The following is an 18,329-nucleotide window of genomic DNA, read 5'->3' on the forward strand; positions in this document are numbered from 1 at the left end:
AAGGACTATTGATTTTGTTAGTGATTCTGTAATGGGTGGGCAGGCAACATCTCTGCTACAGCAGCAGAGCAGCCTAAACTGGAGCCCAAGTTTTCTCCTGTACCTCTACATTAAAAAAATATGATCCATTTCTGAGTCACTCTGTGATTGAGCTCTCTCCTATTCGATCTGTCCTTCAAGTTCTAAACTGTACTGCATGAAATGAATATCTTTGTTCACTCATTCACTATAATGGGGAAATCATAACAAAAACCAACTCCTCCTCTTTTCCAAACCAAGGAAAAAATAAAGCCTACGTGGATAGAGTAGTGGGATAAGAAGAAATAAGACATAGCTGATTTGTCCTTCAATTGTGCATTCGCTAGGGCACAAAAGGGTATTGACAATAGTAAGTGAAGAAAGCATGGGAAGAACAGAATGTTTAGCTTAGAGGGGAAAAGAAGAAGGACAAGACCACAGTGATTTCCCGCACTAGAGAATGCAGGGGCTGCAAAATGGGAATATCCCACCCTCCCTTACCTGGGTTTCACAGTGGTGGGTTTCTGCAAGATCTCAAGGGGTTCTCGTGAGATCTTATAAAATGCTTGAGATCTCAATGAGATTTTGGCAAACTCTTGCAAGATTTCAGCAAGCTCTATGTGATCCCATCATATCTCACTGCTGGCAGTGCTTCTCCAGTGCTTCTCCTGCAGGGGCACTGCGTCTTGTGCTTCCGCCACCCAAGGCAGCTGCCTCAGCCCACCTCATGGGCAGGCTGGCCCCAATAGTACGAACAATGTTGCACCAGGCAGCCCTGCTGCTGAAAGTAAACAGGGGCTGTGCAATGGCCCTCCAACCTGGCCTGTGGGCCCTGGACCAGGCTGATTCACTGTGTGCAACCCTAGGGATCACACAGCCCAGATCTGCCAATGAAGTCATTTGGAGTAGGGTGGAGGGTTTTTACCACACATATAAAATAGGGTTTCAAAATATGGCTGGGAAGGGGGTGCACCAGCAGCAAACAGGTTCAGATTCTGCATGGGGCTGCTCCTTCATGAGTAACGTCCCTGCACCTCTCCTTCCTGCTGGGCCTCTCCTCCTTCCCGCCCCCTGAAGTATTGATGTACATGACAGGATCCTTCCATTTACCAACTGCTAAGCAGGAGGGTCCAATCCTGTGTTGTGCTGCACCTTCACAAGCAGATTCTGTGCCCACAGCCTGTTAAATAAAGAAGTAAAACACAGTGGACAAATCAGAGTGGGGAGAAAATCCTTTTTATGAAGTCTGGTGGGTTTTGCCCCACAAACTCCCCCCCCCAATACTCTTCTAGCAAGTAAGAATAGCTGAGTGGGGAATGCTTCCAAAATTCACCTAGATTTTATGCATTGTTCACTAGATGCCCTGGGAACGGCCCTAGAAATGAAGCAGAAAAGATCCTTGGAGAAATATAACTCTTATAAAGCAATTTCATTTCCAATGGCAAGTGAGCTGTCACAAACTAATTGTTCTTTGGCCACTCCTGGGAGGTTCACCACCTGTTCGCCGTCTTCCTCCATAGACCAAAGGAGTGTGCAGAGTAAATATAAAAGCAGCAGTCAAGTCAAATTGTTGCCTGCAGCCAAACAGTCTCAAGCTGCGAGCTCATCAGCTCTGATAAACTAAGCAGGTTGAGGCGAGGTCAGAACTTGGTGAGGAGGCAGCCAGAGACATGCCGAATGCTGTAGGAAATGGCGCAGGGAAGACAGATGGGCCCCCCTTCTCAGCACTAGGAAACAAACCAGGCCCCAAATGTGGTGCTATGAGGCCAGAATGTCATTGGGGGTGGCTGCTCTTTCTCAATTAGCAGCCCAGGAGGATACATTGATTGCTGGTGGCGGCTAAACTTCTAATGGTAGAACAGCCGCCACACTTCTTACTTAGTTAGGCATCTGGAGACATTGTAAGAAAAATGTCCACAAACCCCTTACTCCTAAGCAAAAACAGTTCAGAAGAGGCCCCTTTGGCCCCAGCAAGAGTGTTGGGAGCTCCTAGGCAACCTCAGCTTCTGACAGATAAGAAAACCACAACAATGTGTAATAACAATTTTGCCATGAGAGCAGACTGAAAGTCTTCTCTGTGGGAACTTTTACACAACCAATGTCTCTTGACAAATCAAACAGCAAAAGGGGGTAGTCTTTAGCAGAATCAAAGCATTAGAAAACCCAGTTTTTTGTTTCAGTGCCATAATTGGTACACTGTTTGGGTTAATGCAGGCAGGAATTCTTATTGTAGACCCACAGACGGGACCTACCAGCAAAGAAACTGAAGTTGGTGATCATTTGGAGGGACAGTGGTACCTTGACTTACGAACGACTCGACAACCAAATTTTTCGACTTACGAGTGGGGCAAATGGCCGCACGCTTATGAATTTCTCGACATCCGTACGAAAACCACGGCGGTTTTAGATAGGGTTTTTTCGACTTATGAATTTTTAGATGGGGTTGCTTTGACTTACTAATTTTTCCGTTTCCAATGCATTCCTATGGGAAATCACGTTTCCAATGGCGCTTTTCGACTTACGAATTTTTCAACCTTCGGAACGGATTAAATTTGTAAGTCGAGGCACCACTGTACATCAAAATGGGGATAGGTCTGAGCTTTCTACGTCCCTATCAGATTCAGTAGCAAAACAATTAAATGGCATCTATCAAGATTGGAACTTGAACTCAGAGGCCTGCTTTTACAATATGAATGCTCAGGAGATGGAGTTGGAGTTGTTTTCTATTCTTGATCTAAGCCCTTCAGATCCAAGGCTATTTATAGTGGATGAGTATGCTGAAAACCCACTTGCTACCTTCCAAGGAAATGATCTTGGTCTGTCACCTAACCTATTTTGTTCAAGCCGCAATCTGGCGTCTTTTGACAGAACTCTGGAGGCTACAGGTCGACACTCCATGTTTCCTGCCCCACAGTGCAGATGGGAATAAAAGGCAGTGAACGATGGATTAATAAACACACCTGGAAAGTCCAAATTCCAATGGTGACTCTTCTAGAAAGAGGTATCCAGATTTTCTACAGGTGGTCATTCAGTAATGAAATCCAGTGGAATAATGAAAGCAGAATCTGAGCTGCAAGCAGGAATTCAAGGCATTGTAGGGGCTCCCCTGGGTTTAGGAAATGGTTTACATTTTAAATACCAGTCTAATTGTGACCAGAGAGGCAGTATCAAACAAACTTTTCAGGATACAGATGTACAGGATAAATTTTGGTTATTGATTCATATGTTCCTGCCCCGCACCCAATGGCAAGTTAGAAATCCATTCCCTGTACTTACTAGATGAAAGGAATTGCAGTCTGGAAAAGGCAACTTGAGAGGATGGAGCAGGAGGTTCTCAAGTCATATGACTCCTGCCTCTGTCACCTATACTAATAATACCCAGATGTGCTCCAATAGACAAGAAAGGAAGATTCATTATATAGGCACAAATGCAAGCATTGGAAGAAATGTGCCCAGGTTAAATCCCCCCAACTCCTACCCTGCTAGCAATCTATCTTCCAGAAATCAAAGGGATTATCCATGAAGAAATGCTCAAGATAAACCCAGGCCTAGGGATAATTATAGAAAAGCAAATTAAAATACCTTTAGCTCTCCTTTAAGATACCGTAACTGACTAGAAAACATACAGAAAGGCAGGGGCGTAGCCAGGATCAAAACTAGGGGGGGGGGGCAAGCCATGGTCGTTCAGGGGCGGGGCCAAGGCACAGGAGGGGAGGGGCCACGAAGTGGGAATGTGGGCGGGGCTACAGGGCCAGCAGGCCCGATGACATTGTGGCGGCGGCGGCAGCAGCGGCCACCTTGTGCTTCTGGGGCTGGCGAGAGGGGGTGGCTACCCTGCTTGGCTGGAGAGGATGGGAGGGTTGGGCAGGCGAGAGGGGGTGGCAGGGCAGGCGAGGGCGAGGCAAGGCACGGCCGCAGCCACGGCGGCTCCGAGGCGTTGCTGCATATCAGCATAATATTTCAACCATGTCGTGGGTTCAAGCCCCACCTTAGGAAAAAATTCCTGCATTGCAGGGGGTTGGACTAGATGACCCTTGTGGTCCCTTCCGACTACAATTCTATGATTCTATTGATATATTGCCATAGCATATGCATCATTCTGCTTTCTTTAATTGTCCTAGACATAGCAGCCAACTCCTAGAGGCCTAGGTGCCTCCCCCCCCCAATTACTGGTAAATACCGTATTTGAAAGAGTCACCCCCCATGTTGATGGGCTTTCTATGTGGGGCTTATCTCCCTCCCCCGTATTTTATTAAGGATGGAAGAGGGAGGGAAGGAAGGAAGAAATAGAGAGAGGGATAACTCATATTTGTGGGTGTCTCTGGGTGACGCTGTGATGCTGGAACTCTGCAGCAAGAGGACGGGAGGGTCGGGCAGGCGAGAGGGGGTGGCAGGGCGGGCGAGGGCGAGGCAAGGCACGGCTGCAGTCACGACAGCTCCGAGGCATTGCTGCATATCAGCATAATATTTCAACCATGTCGTGGGTTCAAGCCCCACCTTAGGAAAAAATTCCTGCATTGCAGGGGGTTGGACTAGATGACCCTTGTGGTCCCTTCCGACTACAATTCTATGATTCTATTGATATATTACCATAGCATATGCATCATTCTGCTTTCTTGAATTGTCCTACTCCTAGACATAGCAGCCAACTCCTAGAGGCCTAGGTGCCTCTCCCACCCCCACCCCCAATTACTGGTAAATACCATATTTGAAAGAATCATCCCCCCATGTTGATGGGCTTTCTATGTGGGACTTATCTGCCCCCCCCCCAGTATTTTATTAAGGATGGAAGAGGGAGGGAAGGAAGGAAGGAAGAAATAGAGAGAGGGATAACTCATATTTGTGGGTGCCTCTGGGTGACGCTGTGATGCTGGAACTCTGCCTGTACAGGAGCCTTGTAAGCAGCTTTCTCTCTGCTTGATTTACAGCAGGCACGTCCAACAGGTAGATTGTGATCTACCAGTAGATCACTGGATGTCTGTGGTAGATCACTGGTAGGTCACTGGCACCCCTAAAAAAAGCTCACCCAAAATTTTCCTCCTCCCTAAAAAAAGTTGAACTATGACCTGAAGCCCTAAACAAAAATGGGCCTCCCTCCCTCCTAAAAGAAGCTCAACAAGTTTGACCTAAACCCCCCAAAACAGGGCTTCCCTTCCTTAAAAAAACTCAACAGCTTTGACCTGAACCCCCCAAAAGGGGGTAGATCACTCCCAGTTTTAAACTCTGTGAGTAGATCAGAGTCTCTTGGGAGGTGGCCACCCCTGATTTACAGTATACAGATGCAGGAGGAGGGGCAGACTGGAACACCAATGCTTTTTATAAACATCACTGTGTCTATCAAAGCTACAGCCCCCCCCCTTCTTATTCACTTCCTTTTAGCCTTGCAGGGCCACCTTAGTCAAATTGAATCCTCTGCACCCTCATTAAATTGTCAATAGAACTATTAATGTGATTCCTGAATGCTCATTAACAACTTCCACTGAAGAACAATAGGGTGAAGTGGTCAGCTATCGAAACTTGCCTGGAGATATCTGCTCCATTGTCTTAACTGCTTAACTACTGGTAGCCACTTTGCTTTATTTATTTGATGTGTTTTTGTTACAGCTGTTCCCCCCCCCCCCCAGCAAGCGGAGACTTAGCTACTCTTGCTAAAGCAAAGCCCTTTCCACTTCAGTTTTTGGAGGGGAAAAGTGCTGGTTATGGTCTGTAAAATACATTAATTTTTTGCTTCTAGGGGGGGCAACTGCCCCCCCTGCCCCCCCTGTCTACACCCATGCAGAAAGGTCATAACACCCAAAAAGGTATTAACCCAACCTGGCGGATAAGAAGGCAGATAAGGGTTTTATTTGTCTGTTCCAGCAATTTGATATAATATGTTTGCAAGAAACTTGGTCTCAGGAACTTAACCCTTTCCCCTGCCACATACACATAATTACAGGGTTATAACCCTTTTAGCCGGCCAGCTGTTAACCAATTTAAAAGGGGCCAAGGAAATGGGAGCTTGACTGCCTTGATATCACTTGATTTGGCAGAGGAAGTTTGAATAGCTGATTTTGGAATTCAAAATAATTATATTTTGCCAGTACAGCGCAAAACTGAATTAAGAAGCATGTTATTCTGTAATAACATCTGCCTTCCCCCTACTAATATTCTGTCACTGATCACCAAGATCATGAAGCTCAGCACTTGAAATACAGTACATGGAGGGTTGTATCTAACTAAGCTGACATGGAAGGACTTTAGTCATGTTTTAATTTCAATGAATCTACTCCAAGCATTACAATATACCAAAGGTACAAGATTGATAGTTTTTTATATCCATAAGATGAAACGGAGGACAGGATGTCTCCCGTACCCAACATAACATTGTATTGTAAGAGTGCCTTCCATTTCAAATGGCTAATTAGATTATTTTATGGGTCATAAATCACTGAAAGAAAAATTAGCGTAGCATTCTGACTGAACAATATATATTGCATGCTTATTTTTACTGGAGAGGGCAGCATATTTTTCACTGGAAAATTAGACGTTTGATTTTCAGAGTTCAAACAAGCAATTTTCTGTAAATAGATATATAGATCCCTACCTTGCTTGTCTAAATGCACGACTACAGATCTAGAGAGCAAAACACTGTGCCATAATAAGCATCTGACTCCTTTTTTTTTTAAAAAAAGGTTCCTTTTATATTCCATAATGTCCTTTTAAATGCTCTTTATATGTTCTAATAGCCTTGCCAGCAAGATAACTGCTTGGAACTTTGTCGGGTTTAATTCAGTTTCCCAGGATGGCAGAGCAATTTCTTTGATTCTTGATTCCAACATGTGTGAATGTGTGAGGCAAACTGTGAAGGCTTCCCCCAGGCTCACCATGGTGCTTCCCATTTGGTGCTCTGTGGAGGAGTACATTTTGCTTCTCGCCAGCAATTCAAGCTGATGCTCAGCTTCCAATTCCAGTTCCCCAGTCACCTCGCTCTAAGTTAATCTCAAGCTAGGTATCTTGATACAAGAAATATTCACATTAAGAACTACTGCAAGGATATTGAAAAAGGCAAGCATATTTATTCAATAGGGGTGTTGTTGTTTTATAACAAATATATTAATCCACCTTTCAGGGCATCTACCCTTGCAAAGTGGCTCAACATAATTGTTTGACAAACAGCAAATTGCAATGCACTAAAAGTTCAAATTATTAAAATAACACTAAAATGATATCGGGAGGCATCAACAGCAGGTGAAACAATGGGTAAAGCACAGCACCATACAATGGGGTATGGAATAATTTTAAAAAACCACTCTTTAAGGATGCAATCCTACTCTTACTTGCAGGAGAGTAAGCCCAATGGAACACAGGGGGTTTTACGTCTGACTTAGCTTATATAAAATGGCACTGCAAGGCTGAATGTCAACAAAGAAAGGGCAATGTTTGTAGTGTGTGCAGCATGGTGGAGCTTGATGCTTACCTGACATTCCTCCTGTTGCCACACTGCTGCATACCAAGGTAGAGAAGAGGGAGGGGGAGTTGACCTTGCTGCCCATGGCAGAGTCTGTTCTTATAGCAGGGCAAGCCCTGGATGCCACCCCATCCCCCAGCTGTATCCACTCAGCCAGAAATCAGACAATAGCCCCTACTGCAGTGAGCGCAAACACCCATGTGTGTGTGTGTGTGTGTGTGTGGAGGGGCATTACAACCACTGAGCCTCTTGGGCTTGCCGATCAGAAGGTTGGCGGTTCAAATTCCCGCGATGGGGTGAGCTTCCATTGCTCTGTCCCAGCTCCTGCCAACCTAGCAGTTCAAAAGCATGCCAGTGCAAGTAGATAAATAGGTACCACTGAGGCGGGAAGGTAATGGCGTTTCTGTGCACTCTGGTTTCCATTACGGTGTTCCGTTGTGCCAGAAGTGGTTTAGTCATGCTGGCCACATGACCTGGAAAGCTGTCTGTGGACAAACGCCGGCTTCCTCGGCCTGTAAGCGAGCTGAGCGTCGCAACCCCAGACTTAACCATCCAGGGGTCCTTTACCTTTTTACCTTTTTTGTGTAGGTGCCCCCCAAAGATGCTTTCCTTCCCCCATGCTTATCGGCTTCCTGCAGGTATCTGTTTGGTTACTGTGGGAAACTGGGTGCTTTTGGCAGGGGTGTCAGAGAACTCGACTGAAATGGGAAATTGTATCAGAAATTGTGTCTCTGTGTCCATCTGCAAACAGGAACACAAATCAGGCAGGCAAGTATAATTGGCATTTGCTGTCATCTTCAAATCCTAGACTCATAGAATTGTGGAGTTTGAAGGGATTCCACGGGTCATCTGGTCCAATCCCTTGCCATGAAGGAATCACAGTTCACCATTCATTGTTGTTATTTCCCCCCAGTACATTATTGATTACCTTCCCCCCACTTACAGTGAATAATGTGGAATCATATGACAACACAACTGATTGTTGTTGTTGTTGTTTAGTCATTTAGTAGTATCTGACTCTTTGTGAGACCATGGACCAGAGCACGCCAGGCACTCCTGTCTTCTACTGCTTCCTGCAGTTTGGTCAGACTCATGTTCATAGCTTCGAGAACACTGTCCAACCATCTCGTCCTCTGTCGCCCCCTTCTCCTTGTGCCCTCCATCTTTCCCAACATCAGGGTCTTTTCCAGGGAGTCTTCTCTTCTCATGAGGTGGCCAAAGTACTGGAGCCTCAGCTTCAGGACCTGTCCTTCCAGTGAACACTCAGGGCTGATTTCCTTCAGAATGAATAAGTTTGATCTTCTTGCAGTCCATGGGACTCTCAAGAGTCTCTTCCAGCACCATAATTCAAAAGCATCAATTCTTCGGCGATCAGCCTTCTTTATGGTCCAGCTCTCACTTCCATACATCACTATTGGGAAAACCATAGTTTTAACTATACGGACCTTTGTCGGCAAGGTGATGTCTCTGCTTTTTAAGATGCTGTCTAGGTTTGTCATTGCTTTTCTCCCAAGAAGCAGGCGTCTTTTAATTTCATGACTGCTTTCACCATCTGCAGTGATCAAGGAGCCCAAGAAAGTAAAATCTCTCACTGCCTCCATTTCTTCCCCTTCTATTTGCCAGGAGGTGATGGGACCAGTGGCCATGATCTTAGTTTTTTTGATGTTGAGCTTCAGATCATATTTTGCGCCCCCCTCTTTCACCCTCATTAAAAGATTCTTTAATTCCTCCTCACTTTCTGCCATCAAGGTTGTGTCATCAGCATATCTGAGGTTGTTCATATTCCTTCCGGCAATCTTAATTCTGGCTTGGGATTCATCCAGTCCAGCCTTCTGCATGATGAATTCTGCATATAAGTTAAATAAGCAGGGAGACAATATACAGCCTTGTCATACTCCTTTCCCAATTTTGAACCAATCAGTTATTCCATATCCAGTTCTAACTGTAGCTTTTTGTCCCACATAGAGATTTCTCTGGAGACAGATGAGGTGATCCGGCACTCCCATTTCTTTAAGAACTTGCCATAATTTGCTGTGGTCGACACAGTCAAAGGCTTTTGCGTAGTCAATGAAGCAGAAGTAGATGTTTTTCTGGAACTCTCTAGCTTTCTCCATAATCCAGTGCATGTTTGCAATTTGGTCTCTGGTTCCTCTGCCCCTTCGAAATCCAGCTTGCACTTCTGGGAGTTCTCGATCCACATACTGCTTAAGCCTGCCTTGTAGAATTGATTTCATTATTAAATTTTGCCACAGGAAAACAAATAACCTTTTTCTTTTGCAGAAGCCAAACTGCAGCAGAATGGAAATGGCACTGAAGAGCAAAATGGAAAATGATGCCTTTTTATATCCCTAGCCTACCATGTGATGCAATTGGCTCTTTTCATTTTTTCACAGGCAGCAGTAATAATAATTGTGATGATATTGCAAAGTCTGGTGAATTGTGTGTTTGTTGTTTTTTTTTTTTAAAGGCCTGTGTTCTGCAATTTTTTTTCTTTAAAATAAAATGTGCGGCTTCATTCTAACTGCCCAGAATTGGCAAAGAGGAATGATGAGGTAATCAAGAGGCTAATAGAAAGCTACTCATTCCCCCACCAGATAGTACAAATTTGTGGTGATATATTTAAGTAGCATTTATATGTTCTCACTATTTTGAGGAAGCCTCGTTCAAGTATAATGATCAAAAGAAGAATTTAGAGCTAAACACATTAAGGAGAATTTGCAGAGGGCAAACTGTTGTAAATTACCTCTCCTCCTTAAGGTTCATAGCAACCTCTGGGTCAGCCGTTTCTCTTCTTCAGAAATAGAAATGCCTTAATTAAGGAAAACTTGCAATTTCTAAGAGAGAGGATCTTAAAATGGTGGGTTTAAATGCTAGCTAGCTTATTGAAAAGCTTGAAATTTAAAGACTATATTAACCTCACCATAGAAAATTAGAACCAAATATATGTATGTTGGAATAATAATAATAATAACAACAACAACAGATTTGCCATTACAGCCACTACATAGAAGTGGAGCTTCTGTCATCAGAAGTTTTATCCTCGGGAAATCTAATCAGTTCTTATAGCCATTACCAAACACAATGTTTTCATGGGTCAATTTGGTGGTCAGATTTTGAAAAGAACAATGAAAATGGAATTGTATCTAATGGATTCCAGAATTGTATCTAAAGGAGGCTTGACAGCCATATGTCAATAATGCTTTGATGGTGTTTCCTGCTTGGCAGGGGATTGGACTGGATGGCCCTTGTGGTCTCTTCCAACTCTATGATTCTATGATTCTATGACAGTACTATCCTAGATATGGAGACCAACCAGCATTAGGGAAGCTGCAGATAACTGCAGAAAAAATGCTATATGTATCCAGTCATTGATACTGGCAGTCATTGATACTGGCAGTGAAATGGTGGGGGCATTGATATTTATCATTATCATCATTATTATATTAGTATTATTTATTGAATTTATATGCCACCCCATACCCAGAGGTCTCAGGACAAAATCAAAATACAAAACCAAAAAATATATACTGTAATCAAAATAAAAACAACAACCCAATAAATACCCCTCCCACAATTTTAAAAGGGCATAGGACATCAATCAAATCAACCAAAGATTTGGTTTAAAAGGAATGTTTCTGCCTGGCACCTAAAGGTGTATAATGAAGGCGCCAGGCAAACTTCCCTGGGGAGAGCATTCCACAGATGCGGAGCCACTGCAGAGAAGTCCCATTCTCATGTTGCCACCCTTCGGAACTCTCAAGGAGGAGGCACATGAAGAAGGGCCTCAGAAGATGATCTGGGTAGGTTCATACCCTGAGGTATTGAAATCTTGGGACGTTTAAGGTTTTATAGGTCAAAACCAGCACTTTGATTTGGGCCCAGAAACTAATTGCTAGTCAGTGGTCAGACTAGGATCAGAGTAATATGCTCCAACAGTCTTGCTCCAGTGAGAAACTTGGCCGCTGAATATTTCCTGGCCTATAGGAAATATCAGTATCGGAAATGCCCAGTAAGCACGATGTATTCTAGGTATTGACCTTCTGTAAAGGTAAAGGGGCCCCTGACCATTAGGTCCAGTCGTGACCGACTGGGGTTGCAGCGCTCATCTTGCATTATTGGCCGGGGAGCTTCCAGGTCATGTGGCCAGCATGACAAAGCCGCTTCTGGCGAACCAGAACAGCACACAGAAACGCCGTTTACCTTCCCACCGGAGTGGTACCTATTTATCTACTTACACTTTGACATGCTTTCAAACTGCTACGGTAGGTTGGCAGGAACAGGGACCGAACAACGGGAGCTCACCCCGTTACAGGGATTCGAACCACTGACCTTCTGATCGACAAGCCCTAGGCTCTGTGGTTTTGCAATTGTTTTGGTCACAATTTAGACCCATCCTTGAAATATAGAAAGTGCCTTCCTTCATGGGCCTAGGAATGTCCTTCCTGGTTATCGGGGAGCTCTATAGAAAAGCATTCAGGTAACGGACATATCCATGGCTACTGGTTTCCTGCAATATCCCTTCCCCACTCCATTCCCACAAAAATATGGTAGGGGCTTACATATCCCTCTTGAATAGAGTCTGAAATAATCCAGAACTACATTTAGAACCTATACTTTTCTTTTCCTCCTGGAAATCTGCTTCTTCCCTTTCACACCTTTCACAATATCATGTATAATAAGAGAAAGATCAGTTTTTGAGATTGGACAATTTGATCAGAATCCATTTGTTTGCCTGGCATGTGTTATAGTGCTGGGCCATACAAGGGAGCTGGCTGGAGGCAGCCTAGCTATGAACAGCCAGCTCTGAGGACTGTGTGAAATTACAAGACCACTGTGTACTCCCCTAATTTCCCAAGCAACAGTATATAAAGTAGGCTTCTGGTAATGGCAGAAAAAAACCAACCAGTGATTCCCAGATAAAAAACCAAGGGGACTCTAAAAGGTCTTTAAAAAGTTCCACTTCATTAACATCCCCACTTAATTACACTGGTTTTTATAAACAATTTAGAGATTCTGCACTAATGCTGTAAATAGAGATGTGGGTAAAATACTGCTAAAGAAAATGATGAAAAACAAAGAACAGTCTCTCCTTTTTTGTTTTATGCAGCTTACAATTACAATGGTAGATACATAGCTAATTCATATTATATTTGGGGGGGTTTTTTGGCTGCAGTTTGTTTAGCGCTAGGATGACGATGATGATGATGAAAAGCAATTTGTGGTTAATATCAGCAGAATAGACACAACAGAGAAAAGTCATTACCAAGGCGGGAATGAATTAGAAATAAAGCCATTTTGGCAGAAGCAAATTATTGTTTACTTGATTGTATGGATCATTGACTTTTGATATTAAAGTGACCTGTTTGTTCCATAAAGCTCTTTGCAAAAAAAAGAGAAAAGAGAGAAGAAGCTAACTTACACAATATTAGAAGTGGAAGTCAGAATGTTATAGAACGTCTTAAAAACAATTGTGGCACCATCATTCAGAAGTTCCCTAAACATTCTGGAACATCTGATGCCTTGAAATGAGGGACCGATGATGTGGTCAGTATTACAAGTACTGTATGCAGTTTTCTCATTATTTAGTTTAGGCCATTCATTCAAATGGAAAGAAATCATTAGGCATCTAAAACTGCACCCAGACATCCTGCTAGAGCTGTCTGTGGTGTTGAGCATCAGCAATGAGGATGACTATGTGATTCAGTCACCTGCTTGAGGCTCTATCATTGACAACGTGATCTTAGTGCTGGAGCAGTATCTAAGGAAAACACCCTGCCATGTTGATTGCAGATGATACCTACTAGAGTAAAGGGGAGCATAGACTGTTGCCTTCATGCTTTCCTGTCCCCTTTCCTGCCTTCCCAAACTTTGAAAATGTTTTAGTTCTAGCTTTAGGCTGCATTTCTAGATACAAAGGTCCTCTCTGTTTCTCCATTCTTCTGTTAAGTTCTACACATTTTTACATCTGTTTCAAAGGCTTGCTCTCTTTTGGTTCACATATTGTTTCAGGAAGTGCAAATTAGGTTGATTCACCTTGAAATGGGAATTGAACCAAATTTCTCCCCGCATCCCTTCCTCTCCTTTAATACATATCATTTGCTTCAGGTGGTACACTACTCTCAGTCTTTAGAAGCACATGAAAGGGCCTTCTCTTCCTCCCACAAGAAGGTAGGTCCTTGACTCTGGAATGACTTGTGAACCAGAGTTACACTGTCCTCCTTGCTGTTGGCAAAAATGCTTTTTTTAAAAAAAAAAAAACACCCACAAAAAACAAAACATAAAATACAGAGGTCAATTATGATATTACATCTACAGCAGCTATGTGCAAGCCTTGTGTGTTAAGGATTCTGTTATTTTGCTGATATTTTCAGTTTCTTTAACTGTTTCATTTATTGATTTATTGCTTTGCAACATTTTGTGCAATATGTGGCAAATAAAACAATAACAATAACCAATGCAGTCTCTCCTGAATTCAGTGAGATTTCCTCCCAGGTGAGGAGAGGATTTCAGCCTAAAAACTGACGTATTGAAAGCATAGTGGGTTGCAGTGTGATGACAAGCTGTTTTGCACATGTGACACTGTTTAACAATGTAGTCTTCAAAATGCAGAGGCGCTATCGAACCACTAAACCCAGCAACTTAATCTTCAAATATTTTTCAAGCTAGCATTCATATATTTACCCATGAAAACCAATAAATGTTGTTTCCCTCTATAGATGCTTAATCTAATTCCTATGACAACAATTACAAATAAAAGATGGGGAAACCTGTGAGACATTTCCCTGAGGATGGTATGTTCACAAGCTGATCTTAATTAAAGCTAAAGTACATGAAAAAGAACCTGTAGCAACTCTTTGGCAGAGCCCTGTTTTGGGTAGGCTGTGGGCTGGTGAATGTGAAACCATTAACCTTGATACAGAAGGACATACATTCAGTAATCTGCATTTTTTTAAAGCCTTCTGGGGTACCATCTCTATGCCCTCCTTCACCTCTGCTTCCATCTATGAGAAACTGGATAAAGCCCTTGGGCCTTTCATTGCCTGTCAGTGCTCTGACAATTCTGCAATTCAGATTAGATGTTAACATGAAGTATGGAAGTACAGTAGTTCTAAACATTCATTCCCAGTCCTGTTGTGTTACCCTGGTGCTGGGATGGTTGTTGCAATACAAGGGCTCACCAAACCTGAGAAGCTGATGAGAGGTTGTCATGCACAGCATGTGAACAGGCCTAAAGCGGATTCTGTGTTCATTGAAATGGTCCTCCTCAACACAGCCATTTTGTAACTGGAGGAAACTGTTGAGTCGTGGGGAAGACGGATGAAGACACAGCTCTTAAAACAACCAGCTCTTTATTTCAGCTCTGAAATAAGGACTGCACAATAGCTTAGCCGGCTGGCTTATATAGTACTCAGTAACTTGCAACAGTAACAAACTTCCCCTAGTTACCCAATCCGTGAACAGCAATCTAAATGCTTCATTTGCATGTTGTGGACCTGAGTGAGAACTGCAGCCACTGTGGGCAGGGCAAGAACTGCAGCCACGGTGGCCAGAATGAGTACTGCAGTCAAACTAAATACAGTACATAATACATAACAGAAACCCTACTCTTTATGCTCAGTTCTAGCCAAGCCAATGAAAGGAAGTGTTTTGGGATTTTTTTCTTCTTCCTGAATTCTGCAAGTTCACAAATGATTTAGCCTGGATTGGATTTTTACACCTCTTCATGTATGGACAGTTGGGTGCCCAAACCTAACTAATCATAATGACTTTATCACTACTCATTATTACAATGCAGGAAGCCATTCCATGTAGGGTTCTACAACTGTCACACACCGAAGATACCCTTGGTTTCAGGATTATCCTATCAAGATAACAGAATTATGAAGAAAGAAGCATGACTTCATCTTGGGATTCATATTCTGAGAGGCAAGTAATGATCGGTCTTCTAAGAGAGCGCCAGTCAGTGACAGTGTAATAAAGTCAAGCAAGATCATTAGTAACATCTGGAATGCTTGATAAATGAAGCCTTTAATGCTTAACCTACTCGTAATGACAATGGGGCTATAGGGAACGCATACCATCTCAACTTGACAGGGAAGATGTGTTCGTCTTACTTTGAGGAACTGACTGATGCTCTCCAGATACAAATGAAAGTATAAGCCAGTGCTCAGCACTAGGACAAACTAATAAAATAAAATAGGCTTCTTTTTCTATGATTGTCCCAAACTGCTGAAATATTACCCCCTGAAACACACACACACACACACACACACACAATACACAGGGTAAAGGTAAAGGGACCCCTGACCATTAGGTCCAGTCGTGGACGACTCTGGGGGTGTGGCACTCATCTCGCGTTATTGGCCGAGGGAGCCGGCGTACAGCTTCCAGGTCATGTGGCCTGCATGACTAAGCTGCTTCTGATGAACCAGAACAGCACACAGAAATGCTGTTTACCTTCCTGCCAGAGCAGTACCTATTTATCTACTTGCACTTCGTGCTTTCGAACTGCTGGGTTGGCAGGAACTAGGACTGAGCAACAGGAGCTCACCCTGTCGTGGGGATTTGAACCACCAACCTTCTGATCGGCAAGCCCTAGGCCCTGTGGTTTAACCCACAGTGCCACCCGCAACCAAAGGGTAGTATTCAATTAAAGTTTACTCAAAGTAGACCATAACAAAAGTAGCCGTAAACAATAAATAAGAGATCAAAAAGCACACAACCAAATTTCCACATAAATCATAATAAGGTGCAAAAACAAAGACACAAAAAATTAGCATCGGCCATAGCAACAACCCCGCTACACAATACCCCAGCCCAAGAGTCTGTTCAGCAGCCTCAGCTTTTGTAACTGGAGTCAGTCAAGGCCCTACCCTCACTGGTTAGGTGGAAAAAGGCCTGCAAGGCAAGGAGTAGGTCTGGCAGGACTCACAGCCAAGATAGTCTCTACTTGACAGTGACTCTACAGTGTTTCTGACATGACATGAGACATCCCCACCTCCTCCTGGAGATGCTAAGCATTGAAACTTGGACCTTCTGCCTGAAAAGCAGGTGTTCTATGGCTGTTCCCCATTTCTGATCTACTGTTATTAATTTCAAATATACACCTCACACAGAGACATGATATTCATTTGTTTTATCTATAATGCATACCCTTTCTGAAATTGCAGCTATTCAACAATTCAAAGTGTTGTATTGTTTGTAGCAAATTCTATTAATTATAAATGCCCTGTCACCTGGCTGGAACAGTTGGAACAAAATATTTAAGAGAAATAATGAAGGATTCCTTAGTAAACATGCTAGCACAATATCTTTACTTTTGAAACACAAGTGGTTATTTTTTCCACCAAAACAATTGTCACCTTTTAAACATTCTCTTGTGGTTCTAACTGACAAAACACTGGAAAGGAAAACAAGAGCTACAGAGGGAAATGTCTATGTTTAGCCCAGATAAGAGAAGAACAGTGGTGCAGAACCACTGGACTAGAGTATCGGACTAGGATCGGGGCAAGCCCGGTTCAAATCCCCTCTCAGCCATGAAGCTCAGTTGGGTGACCTTGGTCACCACATCTTAATGTAGCCTGCCTCACAAGGTTGTTGTGAGGATAAAATGGAGGGGGGCCTTGAGCTCCACAAGGAAACAGCAGGATGTAATGGATGGATGGACGGACAGATAGACGGATGGATAGAAGGTATTTGGAAGGTAAGATGGCAGCTGGATGTTGAAGAGTTGTTAGACCCCCTCCACACAGAGAGAGAAAGAAGAGGTTCACATAGGTTAGGCCTACCCTTGCCTCTCATGTACACAGCAGTATACCCCCTGCCATGTACACATTTCATTAGCATGTGAAAGGGATTGACACACAAAGAGCAAGCATCTGATCCGATCACATGGAGGAGATTGAAGTGCCTACATCACAGTTCTGTACATATTGCAGAACTGGGAGTATATAGAGTTGGGAGGGACCTCAAGGGCCATCAATTCCAACATCCTGCAATGCAGGAATCAGAGCTTAAAAATCCAAGACGAATAATAATATTAATAATAATAATAATACCCTGCCCATCTGGCCGGGCCTCCCCAGTCACTCTGGGCAGCTTCCAACAGAATATTAAAACAGGATAAAACATCAAACGTTAAAAACTTCCCTAAACAAGGCTGCCTTCAGATGTCTTCTAAAAGTCAGATAGTTGTTTATTTCCTTGACAACTGATGGGAGGGCGTTCCACAGGGCGGGCGCCACCACCGAGAAGGCCTTCTGCCTGGTTCCCTGTAACCTCACTTCTCGCAGTAAGGGAACTGCAAGAAGGCCCTCGGCACTAGACCTCAATGGCCATCTAACCTCCAACAAAGGATCACATTCCACCTTCCAAGGTAGTCAGTTCCAGTGTTGAACAGCTCTTACCACCAGAAAGTTCTTCCTAATGTTAGTCAGAATCTCTTTATGTTTCTGGTCACTTTAAGACATCAAGGCAGCCAGAAAATGTTAGATGTTGGAAAAATCCATTTTTGACAACCCTGTTTACAATCGTTCATATCTTGAAAACAGAATATGTAATAAACTCATGAATGACTACAAAAAGAATATTGAAGTTGCTATATTAAAATTTATGAGTGTCTGGATATTTTATGCAGGTTTTCTGTCACATACAATATTTTATTATCTGTCTTTGCAATAGATGGGTGGAAAGGACCTTTAAAAAAAAGAAAATCTATATTGGCTATTTGTTGTTGTTGTTGATTTTCAAAAGCTCATTGTCACTTTCTGCATGTAATCATGAACTAATTCTCTCAGGCTTTCCAGACAAGAAAATTATACACAGCAATATCTCATGCATGTTCATAATACCTCTAGGAGTA

This window comes from Zootoca vivipara, chromosome 5 (genome assembly GCF_965207765.1).
Source record: "Zootoca vivipara chromosome 5, rZooViv2.hap1.1, whole genome shotgun sequence".
Classification (NCBI taxonomy): Eukaryota; Metazoa; Chordata; class Lepidosauria; order Squamata; family Lacertidae; genus Zootoca; species Zootoca vivipara.